The sequence below is a fragment of the Agelaius phoeniceus genome, chromosome 1 (genome assembly GCF_051311805.1).
Source record: "Agelaius phoeniceus isolate bAgePho1 chromosome 1, bAgePho1.hap1, whole genome shotgun sequence".
Taxonomy (NCBI): Eukaryota; Metazoa; Chordata; class Aves; order Passeriformes; family Icteridae; genus Agelaius; species Agelaius phoeniceus.
Window position 1 is genome coordinate 110,048,750 of NC_135265.1, and position 18,100 is coordinate 110,066,849.

An 18,100-nucleotide genomic window follows, 5' to 3' on the forward strand; every position below is an offset into this window, starting at 1 on the left:
ATACGAATGAATTTTCTAACCATCTTGTACATACCACATCTATGAATTTCTTACATAGTACAAAGAATATTGAAATACGTGGCCTTCTGTGGGCTGAACGGTAATAGAATCTGACAGCAGAAATCACAAAACAAAGTTTTATTGAGGCAGTAGTAATGATGAGCATATAGCAGCTCACCCAGCTGCTGATAGCAGATACAGGATCATGACTGATCAGATCTGGTGGACTTCCAGGGACACTTGGGGTCTCGGGCATATGGCAGCAACAGCCAATTCTGCAAATGCCTTTTGAATGCAGCCAAGAGTGATGCCACTCCTCGGCTCCACCAAAGATAAAGTGATCTGGGAGAACCATACCTTACATGAATAATGTGTGTGGCATTCTGTCTGCATTACTGATTCTGGCTGAAGACAGGGTTTCAGGATGCTGCGTGTCACCTTCTCTTCAGGAATAGACAGTTATATATATACATGTTTAATATTCACATGCAAAATTTCACAGAAAATATCAAAAGATTGTATACTGAACTTGGGTTAGCTAGAAATACTCTCTATTTTACAGAGAGTATGGTGTCTCTCTTAGAGAAAAAAAAAACAGACAACGGTCAGCAATTCTCATTCAATGCTCAAGCATCAGCCTACCTCTAAGGCCTGAAAATACATTTTAAAACTTCTAAACTATGAACATAAATTTAAAAATTGCACAAGCATTCCTTTTCAGCTGGATAGATGGAAAACTTGGATATTAGCCTTAGTGATATTTATGTTTTACTCACCATGCATGGTGATGATGTTAACAAAAATAATTGTCATAATAGCTATTTTCCCTTCTCTCTCTACTATAAATATGGCTAGTAGAAAAATTTTTTTTTTCTTTTATTGTCTTTACTTCTATCAGCTTCCTAAAATGATAAATGAACTGTTTCTAGAAATTAGTGACAGCGTTGTTCTGTATTCTGTACCCTTCTTTATACACAGCAAATCTGTTGATCTGTTGTCATTTAGAAGAGCAAAATTTAAGACAATCATCTAAAAACCTCTCTTCCTTCTTCCAGACCATCTATAATTACTGCCAATTGTGTAATTTCAGAAATTGATGGAGCATTTTAAGAAAGAGAAGCAGAAATGGAAAACATCTTCACTGAAGATGTTCTTGGAACAGAGAGGTTATCTTTGTCTAAAGGGCATATGAGGAAGTGCAACCCTGAGAGTGCTCAGCATGGTCTATTACTGAGTGACACACTATCATTTACTGAATTTGTCATATTATCATTGTTCTCTGTGGTGGGCAGATGTTTTCTATTATTTGAGTATGGAGGTAAAAAATATATAAATTTTTTGCTCAAGACCTGAACAGGCTAGGGCCAAGACCTTAAGACTAACTTCATTATAATAAAATATTCAGTACATATGGGTGTTCAAGAACAAGTCTGAGATTTAAAGGATGACTCCAAATAAACTCCAAAACAAGACTCCAAATAAATTTTTATGTCACAACATAAATCCCTGCAATGAAGGTAAAGCTACCCCTAAGTTTATTTTGTCCATTTCTACCAGCTTTTTCAACTACTATAGCTTCACCGAGCTGCCCTTGATCCTTACTTGAGGAAATTTAGATCATCAGGCTCCCTGTATTTCCTATAAGCATTTCATTAAACCAGCTACCAGGGAACTGTTGTTGGTGTCTCTAGAAAGCTGGTTTCCATTCCTTGCACTTCAGCTTTCAGACCCAAGCAGTGACACACTAGAGAGAAATACCTGTAACTGTTAACCCTATGATATCTGGGAACAGGCATTAGCAGATCAGCTAAAGAGCATTGAGTACAGAAGTAACAGGATCATTCTGACCAATTGCTCCTTTTAACATCATATCCTGTGTTAACTATTATGAAAAAAATATTTTTTTTAAATGTATGAATTGGCTAGATTTCAAGAGTACATGACTGTGCTTTTTGCACCTGTTGATGAAGAACAATATGAGGTGTGGTTAATCGATGAAATATATTGTATTTCAACTAAGATAAAAAAATGAGAAATGTGTTCAGCTGCTTATTTATTGCTAAAGCACTGGGCTAAATTTAGATTAGAAGGATGATGTTTTATATAAACCCTAATGAAAGGAACAGTTTTTTGGGGTAAGAATTTTTATTAAAGCATGGAAAATAGATTTAGGTTCGTATGCAGCCTCCAAGTTACAGTAGGAGGATTTGAACAAACAATAGCACTGCACATCACCTGTATCCTATTATACTATTCATAGCCTTTTTAACAAGATTATTTTAATCAGGGGTAAGTAGTAGAAGCTATATTAAACAGAGATATCAATGCCAAGATGCAGAAGCTTTCATATTTTCAAAACAATACCCAAAACCTTGTTTGTAGTCCATTTCAACAGAAAATACATATGCAAGTTTGTAGGCTAATTCATTCACAGTTGTATAACTATCTTCACTACTCAATGCTTGCTCCATTTTTGAGAACGCAAAGTCAGCACATGTAAACCATGGAAACCTGAGAGCAGTCCAGGAGGATATGCACCCCAGCCTGGCACAGGCATATGCCCTCAGTGACAATGCACATGAAAAATACTCAGATTATTATCCTTCCTTCAGGCCTGAAAAAGCACACTCAACCTGGAAGCGTAGGCTTCGGTGGGAGAGTTACTAATGTGACATCTGTGTATTTTCAAAGCACTGTCTGTTTTCATTTCCCAGTCACCAGTACTGCCACAAAGGCAGTTAAATAGTACAGCAACAATCTTCTCTTTCAAGAGTCTTGTTATTTAGCTAAAACAAAACAAAACAAAACAAAAAACCCTTCCAATTATAAAGATTAAACCCTTATTCTGCTTGTATAGCATTCCCTGCCCCAAATCCTGCATAATTGAAATTATCTATCAAGATCCTTAAGTCTCACTCAAAACAAAAGTAATTATGGAAGACAATGGGGAACATGTTTTTCTTTTTGTTAGTGCTCTTTGTTTTTTGCTATTTTGGAGAGGAAAAGATGCGAACAGAAAGAACCTTTTCCTGTTTACTCTCTCAGTAGCTGGCAGCCCTGTGACTAGGGATATTACAGCCCTGAACTGGCCAATAATCTGTGATAAAAAGTCCAATCTGGTGCCTGTGTGCCATATGTATCTGGCTATATGGTTTCTGGTAGACTCAGGGCACAAGTCTGCCCGTGAGTGGCTGAGCAGACAAATGTTAGATAGCATCACCTGGTAACATCTGCCATAATAATTAAATCCTGCTGAAGACTGGCAGTGTCTCCTACACAGCTGCTCTCATTCTGTTCCTATAGGAAAGCATTCATGAAGAGTAAAATGTTACCTGACTTCTTTTACAGGTTTGCAGGGGGAACAAGGTTTCCTTAAGGGGAGTCCAGGTCTAGAAAAGCTTTCTTTCATAACTCTGTGGTGAACCCTTGTTAGTTATTGCCTAGAACAGTCCACAGCATATAGTGAGCATCTGGTTCATAAAAGGTTTGTTGCTTCTTAGAGCTGGATTCTGCTAGGGAAGCTTTAATGAAACAGAGCAGGGAAACCTCAAGAAAATATTCTGTTCTCTGTGTAAAGCACAGCTGTAGGAAAAAGCAAGATTTTAAGCCCTTACCACTAAAAAGCATGTTTACTGGAGAGTAAGCCAAAGAAGGACTTTCTTTAGGAGTTTGTAACTCTTAATTAGCAAGACACATGAAAGGAAATACAGCGATTTTTGTCCCTGCTTCTGGTTGTGAGGGGAGGGTCAGTAGTCAGAGACAGAGGGAAATGAAGGCTTCTGGCAAAGTGAAAGCTATTGAACTTGATTTCCTAAGAGAAATTTGTAGAGATATATTCTGCATCAGTTTCCCAACTGGGCTCTTGGTTGTTCTATTTCTCTTAAGCAATAAGCCCTCTTGAAAATGTATTTTTAAAAAATCTATGAACTAGGCCTGCATGCAGCTTTTTAACAAAGACCATTCTATTTATGAAAAAAACTCTATCCAGATCTTCTAGCTAAAAGGCTTTTAGCCTTTTATCAAGTAGTACATATTCTTCAGTAGGACAGATACCCTGAATCAGTCTGTCAAGGCTCTTCCTGAGTGCCTCCATCAAGGGTGTTTCTATTACATTCGTTCATTCGTTAGTTAGTTAGTTAGTTAGTTAGTTAGTTAGTTAGTTAGTTAGTTAGTTAGTTAGTTAGTTATTGCCCAGTTTGTTAAAAATCTTTGTTCAGAAGCTTTTACATCCTAAAAAGTGGCAGGACAAATGGCCTCAAGTTGTGCCACAGGAGGCTTAGATTGAATATTAGAAAACATTTCCTCACCAAAAGGGTTGTTGAGCATGGGAACTGGCTGCCCAGGGAAGTGGTAGAGTTGCCAACCCTGGAGGGGCAGATAAGACAGGTAGATGTGGCATTTGGGGACAGGGTTTAGCAGTGGAATTGGCAGTGCTGGGTTTATGGTTGGACTTGATGATCCTAAAGGTCTTTTCCAACCTGGATGAGTCTACAATTTTTGCTCTTTATATTGTTGTACACAATGGTGAGAGAGAAAAAAAAAAGCTGTGACTGGTTGATTAATGACTGCATGCTGCAGCAAGTTAGAGAGCAATGGTGGTAACCTAGCTGAAGTCCTCCTTCCAGAAAATCCTCAAAGCAGGCACTAGATACTTGCATTTGCTCATATTACAGACCTAGAACTTGACAGAGAGTAGTTAACACAAGCCTCTAGATGCCTTTCTTTCTTCCTTCCTTTCTTTCTTTCTTTCTTTCTTTCTTTCTTTCTTTCTTTCTTTCTTTCTTTCTTTTCTTTCTTTCTTTCTTTCTTTCTTTCTTTTTCTTTCTTTCTTTCTTTCTTTTTCTTTCTTTCTTTCTTTTTCTTTCTTTCTTTCTTTCTTTCTTTCTCAAATATAGGATTTTAGAAGCTGGTAGGAATGTTAATAAGCAGAACAGAAGACATTCAATACTAAAAAAAGCTTGATAATTGTTCTCCTTCACTGGTCTTTGAAAATAAGTGATGTGCACTTACTTTTTTGTAAATTAAAAGGTTCTATACACTGGCCTTAGTTCACATTTTGCTTTAGTCCCTGAAGTGATGCTTTCTGTATGATAATTTTCTTTCCCTGGGAATACATTATTTGCCCTGAGTTGCATACTTAATAAGGGACAGACAAGAGCAAAAAAAAAGAACAGAAAGGCTCTTTGAGGGATAAAAGCAGAAGTTCACCTTTTGGAAGATGCCTACTATGCTAGTTCTTGCTTATCAGCTGCCTGTAGATGTGTTGTCTTCATCATATCTGTGCTCACATTTAATCACTTATGAACAATTCAATGTTTATTTATGAAAACATCTAACCTCTTTTTTTTAGGTCTTCTGTTTAAATTATTTCTTTTCAATTAAGCCTGAGCCAGTGAGTGTTCCAGCATGTTGGCCTTTAACTGCCTTTATGAGTGGTAATTAACACATTAGCATTGCCAGTCACAAGAAACCACCCCTGCAGGAGCAAGAGCACCAATGTAGGAGCAGCACTTTTCATCCTGAAACAAAAGAAGCAGGGCATTGTTTGTTTGGGTTTTTTTGTTTGTTTTTTTTTTTAATCAGAATAAGAGCAGAAATAACAGATCTATAATTATTCCCTGAGAAGTGCTAACTACTATATTTGCATGCTGTTTTCTTCATTTCCTTTGGTTAGCTGTTTACAATGAAATGGAAGTGAAAAATGGCAGCATATGGCAGTGGGCAAGGGAGAGAAAACAGAAGTGAGGGTATGTACCAAAGCAAAAATAAGGAAAAGTCAAATCTGTGCTGCTGGGTCATTTTCTCTCATCTCTCCTTGCAGTTAATTAACAGCAAAATATGCTTTACGCACATTAATGTGCCCACTGAGTCCCAGAGTAAGTGATTCTGTCTTCATCCATTAAATTACTGAAATATCTTGTGTTTCTTAGCCTTGAATTTTAACCAGAACTTGTGAAACAGGAAAAAAAGCAAACAAATAGAATTTCAAATTGAGCCTCAGAAGCTCAATTTTGGGTCTTCAAACTATGTGACTTGGTGTACATCTGAGTCAACAACATGATGTTGGAATACACTATTTTGGCTGCAGCTGAAAAAGAGATTACTTGTACCCTGTCTTTTAAATTCTGTGAAAGACCAGATACTTAATTATATAAAAAGTTATTTTGCTGGTCCAGCCTGAAAGGGAAATGATGTAATAATTCCCCAAATCTGTAGCTTCTGTTTGTGTCATCCATTTTACTTCCCTTGTAAATAAATTCTCAGTCTTACTACAAGAAAAAAATAAAACATGTTCTTTTCTTAATTTAATTTAAGGGAGAAAAGAGAAGAACATGGCTTTTAGTCTTAAAGAGATGTCGTTTCTGCTGTTGACACACACGTCAGTAAAAGCAACAGTTTTGTTGCTGGTACAGGAGCTGCTGTGCTTTGACTAGCAGATTACAAACAGTCTTGGCAGAGTCAGTAAACTGTGACAGCAAGAGATTATAGCTACAGTAGAGTACAGTTAGGTAGGATGTAGTGCTAAATGCCTGAGGGATGAAAGAACACGCATTGAAGTTCCCCGCAGAGATTTTGGATCTAGCACATATCCTGTAGTAGGACTAGTGCTGAAAAGGAGCAATCTCTTCAATGCAGTGCACAGAGTCTGCTCTCTTTCCTTTCTCTCTTCCCTTCCACCAAAAGGCAGATTTTGTCTATTTTCTGCAAGAAGCAAACCTAATATCATTGCCGTGAGTCCACCCATACTTTCTATCTTTAAAAAAGATTCTCACTTCAGGACTACTTCCTATTTTGTGTTGAGCAGAGTGATGGTCATATTTGTCCAGTGACTCTAAATTTATTAAATGCTCTGATATTTGAAACAAAAATAGTTCAAAGCAAAGTTTAGTCTATAATAACTCGTTAACCTCATTACTGTCTTACTTCTTTATTACGTGTACAGGCATATATGTCTGCTATTATCTGGGCATTTGTTTTCTGTACTTCTGGTTACCTTATTTTTTTTAATACTAAGTGCTCAGATAATAATTATGCCTTACTCATCAATGCAAAACTCCCATTAGCTTTCTTCACATCCGTTACCTCAGCAGTAACTCTCATCTTGAGACTAAATATTAAACTGTGTAAAATAACATATCTTATGTTCAGCCATGACTGATGACTGTAGAACTGGGCTGTTGTTTGCCAGTGTTTTATGGCTGTGGATTTAACTCCAGGTAACAGTCCTTACTGACCTGATTTATTCAGTGTCCAAACCTATACTATTTTCTGAGGTATTTTGTTTCTTAACAAGAAATAGAGCTGAATTCAAGTCTCTCGAATATTGAGAATCTGTTTTCTGAAATAGTGAAGGCTTTTGTTTAACAATGATCAAAGAGTGGAGGGTTTCCTGCTATTCATTTAGTTCCTATATGAAGAAATGTTAAGGACTTATTCCTCAGTTAATGATGAAATAAAGCAGTCCAAAATGTTCTCAGGACAGCTTAGATATTTTCAGAAAGCAATGATTTGCCATCATTTTCTCTATGCACTTTCCACCTAAATGGCTGAAAAGAGAAGAAATGGATAGAAAAAACTTGGTCTAATTCGGTGATGTGGAGCAGTGGGGAAGTCTCTGCTGTGACACAGACTCCCTGTCTCAGCAGAAAGGTAGGTACAGCACCAAAGGAACAGCATACTGTCTTTCAAAGAGATGAGATTGTTGGAATAAAGGACATAGAGGAAAAAGGAGAGAAAACCAGACAGCTTTAATTCCCATTCACAGATTGTGGACTATCTTACTTCTCTTTTTTGGCTGTTAATAACTCTGCTAACATATGACAGCCTTCAGCATGGTTGCTGCTGTGCTTTTGGAGCATAACCTATCACCCACTGTATTGGGGTCCTAGGCTAACACTTGATTTAAACACAATGAATACCAAAGGCATATTTTGAGTTGGTCTGACTGATGTGTCTTCTAATGGTGTGCCTGGGTAAGATGGAGACTAAAAGTTAGTTTCACTCTGTGCATCTGATGATCTGACTGGCATAGATTAAACACAAATATCCATGGGCACAGCTATTGTGATTAGGCCTATGTATAGGGGTAATACCCTCATTTCAGTTTGTAAGTCTGATCATCCTGGCTGATTATGCCATTGTACTTCTTTATTTGTGGCATCTATGGTGTTGTCAAAGGCAAACTGGTATGTAACAACATTCTCTGCTTTCCCAAGGGAGTCCCCTAATAGTCCAGAGCTCTAGAAAGCCTCCTGAATGTTGCTTCATTTTGTGTGGTTTTTTTCTCCTCTTTCATAACTGCTCAGTGTCAGTAGTTGCTTGACATGTGGTTTTAAAACTATTCCTGTATTAATCACCTGTACAGCAAGGAATGTCTCCCTTGGGCTGCTGCATGACACCAGGTGGTCAGTGGACAATGGGACACAAATCCCACCTTACTCCTGGACAATTCATCTGAAGTGTCCCTGCTCCTCGTACACAGGCACTGCCTTGTAGACTGATGGGCTCACATCCCTGCTAATTTGGGTATCTCTGCACTGTAACCCTTTGTAGAGTGCCCCATGTACTGATATAGCCAATAGCTGCCAGGCAGCTCTGAAGAACTGAGCTGTAGTTGCATTTCTCTAATGAGAAGAGATCTCTGGCAACATTATGTAAGTCCATAAAGCAAGAAAATCACATGATGGACTTCCTACTTTATTTGCATCTACCTTCATTACTGCTGGTGAACTTGAACTGGAATAAGGTTGATTCTGCTGTTAACTATGCCTTCTTACTTGTATAAAATTAATATTTTTGCTGGCCTCAGAAAAATTCAAGTAAAATTCTGATCTGTCAAGCCACAACATCAGCACTGCTTTAAATGGTTCTGAACACCTCACTTACATGTGTCCTTGTGCTTTTCAGCAACCTCAAAGTGAAGAGGAATATACATGCATTGGCATTAGTATTGTCCTTTGCCAATTTTTTTTTTCTCATTTTCCTTTGAGTTTGGATAATGCAATCAAATAAAACAATTTAGCTCAATTGGGCAATATTTCTCGATTTTCTGTCTTGTTCAACAGATTGAATTTAGTGACGCTAATCAGTTATGCCAATTATACATGTGGGGTGTGTGTTTTATTTTTCTTACCAAATTTGTTTAACAAGGAACAAAACGGCAGATTGGAAAAACAATTCCTCTTTAAAGGCATTGATGGTTTGGGGTTTTTTGGTGGTTCCTCCTTTCACCTTGCCACCCTAAAAACACCCTTTATTTTAAAGGTATGAGTAGGCATAACCAAACTTTAGAGAATTGACCTCTAAAGTGGAATAGGAAAGGCAGGAATAGCTTCTTTCCAGAAAAGACATCTAAGTTCTGTTTTATCTTCACAACAGGCTATATTTATTTGGCAGTTTGGGGGAGTGTCAATAGAAATGCTTGTCTTTGCTGCAGAATTGTCTAAACCTCTGTAAATAATTTAATTGAGCTGTGAATATTCAGTGATTGAAAACTAATTACTTTGGCTTAATTTGAGTACTGCCTGACTGCTCCGGAGTTGCGGGTAATTTAACAATGTAGATAGTGCGTGAACGTGGAATGTTAAACAGTGACTGGGACAGAGTTAAAAATTAAAAAATAACTCTTAGAGTTTACAAGTATGCCATGGTCTGGGCTGTTTGTACCATCCAAGGGCTTTTTGCAGACAGTTTAATGCACAGTGCTTTCTGAAAAATCTATTGGAATATTTTTGTACATCATTAAGTAATTGCTTTCCACTCCCCACAGAATTTTGCAATGATTTTGCTCATAAAGATTAATGATGTAGCACAATGAATTGTATTCACTCGTGAGCTTCAGCTTTCAGTTTTAATCATTGGTTAGGTATCATGCAGATATTTTTCCTCTGAGTTTCTTTAAACATTTCCGCCAAGAGTCTCATTGTTCCTGGAGGGAATGTGATGGCTGTGCTTTTCCTGAGGAGGCATTTCAGTCATGTTAAATTGCACAGTATGCAGTGCTTCTTCATTTTGTGTTTTTAATACCTGTAAAATCCAGATATCATTGAATATTCCTCCTACAGAACTTTAAGCCTTGTTTTCTGGGGTCATGACAAATCAACATTGTGATTCTTCTGATATACGATTCCCTCTAGTTTTCAACTGACTTGTAATAGACTCCTAATATGGATATCTACTGTTAAATTATATATAGAATTAATATTTAGCTGCCCATAAATTAGTCAACTTTTTTAAAAAGCTGCATTTTAAATTGCACTCTTATTTTTTTAGAAGTCATTAGGCAAAGTTCAGGGAGTGTGTGGAGGGAGTTATTTTTTTTTTAAATGTGTACTATGTACTTTCCAGTGGAAAGCAAGGGAAATGAGACCACTGGAAAAATGGAAAAACATGAGTAAAGATGATATACTATGCTTGTACTGTTCATCTGTTATTCTGTGAGCCAGTCATCAATAGTGATGTGGCCAATAGTTTACTAGTATTTTACTAAAATGAGTAAATAAGAGTTCCACTTCATAGATCAGCTTATTATCTAACTTTCTGTTCTATGTTCACAGATCTCAAGGAAGATGTGCAAGAATTGTCAGGAAAATGGGTATAAGAGTAATCTGTGTTTCATGACAATGAACTAAAGAATTTCAAGTTTCTTCCCTATTGAGTACTGTGATGGTAGAAATATTCATTCATTTTGGTTCTCTTTTCCTAATTATTTTACATTAATAAAATGAGAACTTTTAACAAGTTCTCATATTCAGTAGATTAACTAAGGCCACAAGGGGAATCCACCTGCAGTTCAAAGGCTTTCACAGGTAACATGCCTCAACTATATTAGATCAGTGCATAAAACTTGCAAAATAAAATCTGTGAACTTAGTCTCTGAGCAATTCCTGAAGAGAGACTGACTGTGCTCTGTTAAGAGGAGGATTCTCTTTATTGTGTACCAAATAACCTCTGAGATGGGTTTCCTACAAATCTGAACAGAATTTAGTGCTGCTCTTGGACTCCCTGTGACACCACAGGGTCAGTTCTTGGGAATGACTGTAACAATCCTTAAAAGCTGAAGTTTCAGGTATAGCAGGAGATGTTTCACCTCTTCAAAAATAAAAATCTAAAATCCAAACCAAACCCAAAGCAATTCCACACAAGATCATGACTGGCTGAGGTGTTATGTTATTTTTTCTTAAGGGTCTAACCTGTGTGTATGGAGAGCTTGAAACTTGTCATACTGTTACACAACAGTCACCACACTGGATACTACAAAATATAGGTTCAATAGGACAGGAGAAGAGGCAGGTATTCAAAAATTGTCCTTCATGGAGTGTCTACAGCCTATGATTTCCAACCAAGCTTTTTAGACTAGGGCTAGTTTGTGTGTAGTAAAATAAGGACAGAGTATTCAACTCACCCACAGGGCAGAGGAGAGAATAATTCATACCCTGAGGACTTGTGTGTGCCTCCCAAGGAATAGTGATACTTCACTAAGTTATTCAATAAACAGTATGGTAGCTGGAGATCTGAATCAAGATCTAATAACTAATTTTGTGATATTCTGTAACTGCTCTTATTGTCCTTGTTTTTGGCCAAGGAAATGGTTAAATTTTTTAAGTTGGAGCTATGTGGGAGCGACTAAGACCCTGGTATTATTCAATAACATCTTACATCATTATTGGGGATGGGAGGGGGAGTATTTCTCTTTTCTGGGAAGAAGGATGTTACTTTCTGGAACTTGGGAAAGTGTGGTGGCTGGAGGTTCTGTCTGCCATTGCTTTCCACAGTCCCAGTCTTGGTGAGCACTGTGCAAAGTAAAATGCCTTCTCTCTGTACATGAAAAGTAATTACTGTTTTCTCACTTCATTGCTGTTTTCAGTAAATTGCTCTTATCTCAGGCTGTGATCTTTGCCTTTTGTGCTTACAGCTGGAGAAGGGAAGCTAGTTGGCACAATTTCAGTGGGAGCAATAAATTGGGGAATGCCATTCCTAAACCACAACATTTATCTGCCTTTCCAGTATGTCACAATACACGGTACAAATAAAATCAGACCCATCGACTTTTAAACATATTCCTGAAAAACTTTCTGCACTCCAGATGATGTGAGTAGTATCTCTTTTTGATTCTTCCCTCTTTCCTTCACCCATGAAATTCCCTGTGATAAGAAAAGTCTCTAGCACAAGGGGATCTGAATCTTTTTAGGGTATGCTTGCAAAAGTTTTAACACATGTAGTTTTCAACTTTGAAGTGAACCTGAGGAGTGCCTTTAAAACAATTTTCCCTCCTGGGATTGTCTTCAACCATGAGGAATTTTTTCAAAAGTTACATGTATCCAGAGGGTGGGCCGTCCAAACTCTCTAAATGCCACAAAGGGCAATTCCTTGACTTCTGAGTATAAAACAATCTAATGGTCCAGATGTTTTTTTTCCTAAAAGCATTTGGCAACCCTTGAGGTACAGAGCCAAGATTAAATACTTTTTTGTACTGTAAGACTACATAGGAACACAATAACTTCCCTAAGTCTGTCAATATAATGAATATTTTCTGGGTTTGCTTTTTAAAATATATAAATGCTCTTACAATGAAAGCCATTGAAGAAGCACTCCAGAAATTCTGCTTTTCTGGGAAGTTTTTCTTCAAGTAACTCACAAATTTAATCCAGTTGGGAAGCTGTCAGACAGCTTTAAAATTCTGTTGAAAAGTAGGACATGGACAAAGGTTTTGTTCTTCTGTGTCTGAGAAGGTGGAAGGAAGAGGCTAGCCATAAAAAAAAATCATACATTTCATATTCTTTTTGAGGTAAGGCATTATTATTTTCTAGGGCTGTTATTGCTGTTGTTTAACTCCACCAGCAGCAGTGGGAGAGGAGCTACAAAACAGAGTACAGAGAATTCTATGCATTCTGTATCAGATGGATAACTCATGGATGAATGTGTGATATATCTCTTCAGTTATACAGCAGAACTCAGAAGTTTTGAGTGACTGAACAGATTTTTATATTCCCAGTGAGCTAAAAACTGAAAAATAGGATTATCCTTCACTGTGATTTACCTTGCTATATGAAGAGCAACGAGATCAAATAAGGTCCTAGTAGTAAATGGGAGCACCACAGTGGGTTTGCAGCAGTTGAAACACTTGTCACCATCAGAACAGGTTCAATGATTCACCACAGCTTGAGTCCATATGCTGACTCTAGTCAGTAAACGCAGCACAGGAGACTTCACCCTTCCTGAAGATTAAAGCTTGTTTCTACCCAGCACCTTTTCTCTAATTAAGCCAATCTTCTTAAATGTAATGTTAGTAATGGTATATTTTCAAATGAAACAGATGGAGAGAAGTCTTGGCAGCCATTTGTTTAATAGGAGTGGAAACTGTGAAAGTGGGTGTACCACAGGATTCAGCATTAATAACGTGTGATAAAAAGGAAGAAGTATCCTGATTTGTGAAACTAACACTTTCATTGAAATCACAGAAAAATTAGGTTGGAAGGGACCTTCAGTCAAAGCAGGGGCAACTTTTACCTTACATCAGACTGCTCATTCAAAGCATAATTCAAAGTCTTGGCAAGAGAGTGAAGAAGAGTCACATATGGATTTCTTTTTTTGTTTTGTTTCTCCCATAGTCCTGAGGAATCAGTACATTTTATTCACAAGCTTCTTGAGGGTTTTGATCAACTGCTACTTTAAAATACAGGAGTAAAATGCGGGACATGGCCTCAAACTCACATGCTGTGTTTCTGCTCTCATTCTTCCCTGGGTCTTCTTTCCTTGATGTGCTTCTGCATAGCACGGGGTAGGTCACAAGAAAAGGTAGCAGTACTCACAAGGGAAACTACAGGTATCTGAAGTTGACCCAAGCTTTTCTGTTCTCTGTGAAGAGAGAGGCTTTTATAGAGCACCAGAGGTGAAATCCCACTCTGAGTTGTCCTCTGGAACTCTCTGTCTCTATTGAGTAGAAGACTAATTTCCAAATCTAGGCCACTTTCAAAAGTGTGAATGCCTCTCAGGGCACAAGCTGGTGTCAAATCAGAATCCCAAAGGCCCAAGTGACCTTACCATCCAGCAGGTCATATATTCATAGCCAACTTTTTGCATGTTGTCAGTGTCTGTTTGCTTGTGTCTCATCTGGATAGTGCAAAGATTAATCAGGTATTTACAAGCAATCTGACCTAGTATTGTAAAGACTATACAGTCCCTTTACACATAGTGAGTAGTTAATTTGAATCCAGTGAAAGAAATTATTTTTCTCCTGCAAAACCATCCTTTCTTAATTGAGTTTTGTTGGTTTTTTGGGGTTTTTTGGTTTTTTGATGTTTCTAATTGTTTAAATACTTCCCTGCTCTATTCACTTTTCAGTATCTGAGTAAGTGGTAAGTGGAAATATTCAATCAGCAAATCATTTATATTTGTATTTTTCTTTCTTTAGGAAGGCATTCTCTTTGTCAATTTTGAGAAAGGTACTGCAGTTAGTTCTTGGTTCTTGTACAAACTTTTCCCCTATGTAAGAAGTGATGTCCAAATTGGCTGCATAGTGAGAGCTTCACATCTATGTGAAACAGCAAATACTGCTTTGGAAAGCCTGAGAAATTATGTGACTTTCTCTGTGCTTTTGCAACCTCTCTTGAAATAAACACGGGCAGGAGACCTTTCTCCTTTTTAATGCCTTTATTAAAAGTGATCAGCTCGGGTGGGGAGAACCAACAGGTCCACACCCACGCTGCCGCTGCTCCCAGGAGTGACTCGGAGGAGGAGGAGGAGGAGGAAGAGTGCAGCTTTGTCCACTGGTCTGTGGGCAGAGATGGGGGTTCTGTCCTCACGAGAGCATCAGGGAATTCCTTACTTTGTGGTTCAACATTCGAGGTCCTCTGTCTAGCCGACATTTTTAGGTTAGGGTAGAAAGGTCTTGGCAGATACTAGATTCTGTTCTTCACGTCTAGACATTGCTTTGATTCATCAATTTTGTGTTGGCTCATTGTTTTAGGGGTTTTTGGCAAGGTTTGGTGAGGGGTCCCTCTCATTGCATGCTGGATCCGATGTCATTTGCATGCTGACTTGATGTCCCTTCCCCTTCATCGTCTGGGTGCCATCCTCCAGGAAGCAGCAGGGTATCACTTGACAAAAGGGGGAATTCTTAATCACCTAGGACAGGTAGTTAACGAAAACGACAGGTGATTACAATAACAAACAGAACTCCACCCTGGCAGCAACTGACCCAACCTGTTAACTCTACAACCTTTTTTAAAAAATGGGCAGCTTTTTCTACTCATAACATCTCTGAAAGGATGTTCCCAACGTAATTGGTGTTTGATGGACTGATACAAGGAAATTTTACTTATACTCCCTCAACCTTTCCTATACTTCATTTGATTTGGATGGTGCCCCCCATAATGAAAAAACAGTTGACTTTTTGACTTCAAGTTATATTTTCCTCATTACTCTTAGACATTTCTATGATTAATCATCTCTTCCTGGGACCTACACCAACTCATTGAGATTCACATGAACTCTTTCCTACTCACATTGCTTTGTGGACTGTTGGTTTGGGAAGCATGTAAGAGGCCTGGTTTTTTAGTTCTCTGCCTTGACAGGCATACAAACAACCTTGTTTGCCACAATCATATTTTCAATTCAAATCTGTATATAAGTTTAAATTCCTTCTTATTTCCCTGCAATATTACCTTCAAACAGAGGGAGACTTTTGAGCTATCAGTAAATCTATAAAGAATTTTGAATAAAGTTCTTTCAGTTTGAACAGCAAAATGATCACTTGTCAGAATTGATGATCACTTGCTTCAGGTAGAGACAGGCAATGGACAAAACTGGGAAAATGCTCACTCTCTTACCCATTTGATCTACTCTTCACACTCTTGCAGCAACCACAGAGTAGCACTTGAGTCACTACTTGGTTTCTTTCCAGTGCACTAATGAGGGTTCTGTTCACAGTTTCAAACACAACACCTTTACTTTGCACAGTACTGATTACATTTCCACTAAGATCAGAGAGTTGCAGTCATGCAATTTCAAAAAGAAAAGGTGCTTAAATATGGAATCTTTTTACTTGTATCTAATGGACTTGGGTGAGGGAAATTTCCCCAAAAGGTACTTGAGACAGGCAAAAAAGAAAGGAAAATACATTCAGCTTGCTCTAGATCTTGCTGACAGTGGGGAAACTGTAGACTTTGAAGGGGACTCTGTCTACAGGTTCAGTAATGTGGTTCCTGCTGACAGAGGAAGGGAATTCAAAACACTTTATATCTCTGGGGGATCCTTTCCCACTTAATGGCAAGAAACTATTCCTATTTATGAAAACTACATTCAAGTGTTATATCTGAGCACATGAGATTGAGTTGGGGCAGAAATTTTCTTAGAACATCAATTAATTTTGCATGTGGTGAGTATATTGTACTTTATATTCTCCATGCACTGTATTTCATCCAAGGCAACACAAAGTTTTTCTTAATGCTTGAAAATATTTCAGCAGGAAGACTGGAGATTTTTTTGTCTCCATTCCTTGAATCAATCAAATGATTGATTGGCAGGTTTGCCAGACCTTGGTCAGTCTAGACTACCTTGCAAGTCCACTTATGCTGATGGAACTTGGTTGGTCAAATTCTATCTCAAAAAGTAATTCAAATTTCAGATTATAGCACTGATTCAGTTTGTTATGATCGCTGCCTAGTAATCATTCACAAACATAACAAGGAATAATTTGTTAGAAAACCTCATTTTCCTTATCACTGCTTTAGGATTAGAACTAATTTCAAAATCTGACATATAACTATTAGCAATAGATATTATAGAAGTATATCTGGCATTTATAGTCAGCATTATGCAACAACAAATGCAATAATACTGCTTGATTAGTCCAAAGTATGTGAAGTAAGTGAAAAAAGCTTTTTAACACACAACTTGGTTTAAGGTAAAATCACCTAATGGATCTGAGAATATAAACTGTTTTTCTTAATATTAAGTCTTTTAATAGCATACAATGCTAAAACCTTGTTTCTGAACATAAGGCAAATTCAGGAAAAAAAAAGATGTTATTTATAGTGTTCTTCAGTGCACTATTTCTGCTCTCAGTTATTTTTTTCGTTTCTCATTTGCCAGTCTGCCATTAATCTGTAAAGCTCTGCTCTATATAATTGTTTTCTTCCTTTCAAGACATAGATACAATCAATTGGTTAGGATCTTCTTACAACTCCAGGGGAAAGAAATGTGATACTTTATCCTTCTGAGTGCTATAAATAAATAGCATCAGATTGTGGAAAAGACAACACCAATACTTTCAGGAATAGGAAAAAAAAAAGAAAAAGCACTTTCATTTTTACCGTATTCCCTAGTCTTTCCTTTTAAACTGATTATGCCTGGAATTGTTATGGGAAGCTAAACAACTGACTATGTTTGGTTCTCTTCATATGTCTCTCTAAAAGCCTGCAAACACCGACAGTGCTCTGAAGCATTGCAGCAATTCTGAAACAGGGTTTTCTTCTTTCTATCTTCAAACATATACCAAAGGATTGTGCAAGGTTTCTTCACAAGCTGTTTTAGGAGATGCCTGCAAAGATCTTTGTCTCAGCTTTCCATAATAGTCCAACACAGCCAGTGAAGGAATGCTATGCACCACTAACAGTATAATCTTTTACACTCACATAGTATATTACAACACTGGAGAGAAACATTTATGAGGTGCTTTTTGAGGTTTATTATAATATTTCTTACCAAACAGGATGGGAAGAACTCAAAAGCAGTTTTATTTAGGTAAGATCTCTTTAGAAATTCAAAAGTACACAGGCTAGTTTCAAATCAATTATTTATCAAGTGTGTTTGGGTGGTTTTATATGTTTTGTAAGTAAAAATACTTACAGAATCATTAAGGCTGGAAAAGAACTCCAAGATCACCAAGTTCAACCTCTCAACACCACTTTGTCAACTACATCATGGCACTAAGTGCCACATTCAGTCATTTCCTGAACACCTTCAGAGAGGTGATTCCATTACCTCTCTGGACAATCTGTTCCAATGCCTGACCACCCTTTCCATAAAGGAATTCTTCCTGATGTCCAGCCTGAACTTCCTCTAGTAGACCCTGGGGCTATGTCTTCTTGTCCTGCAC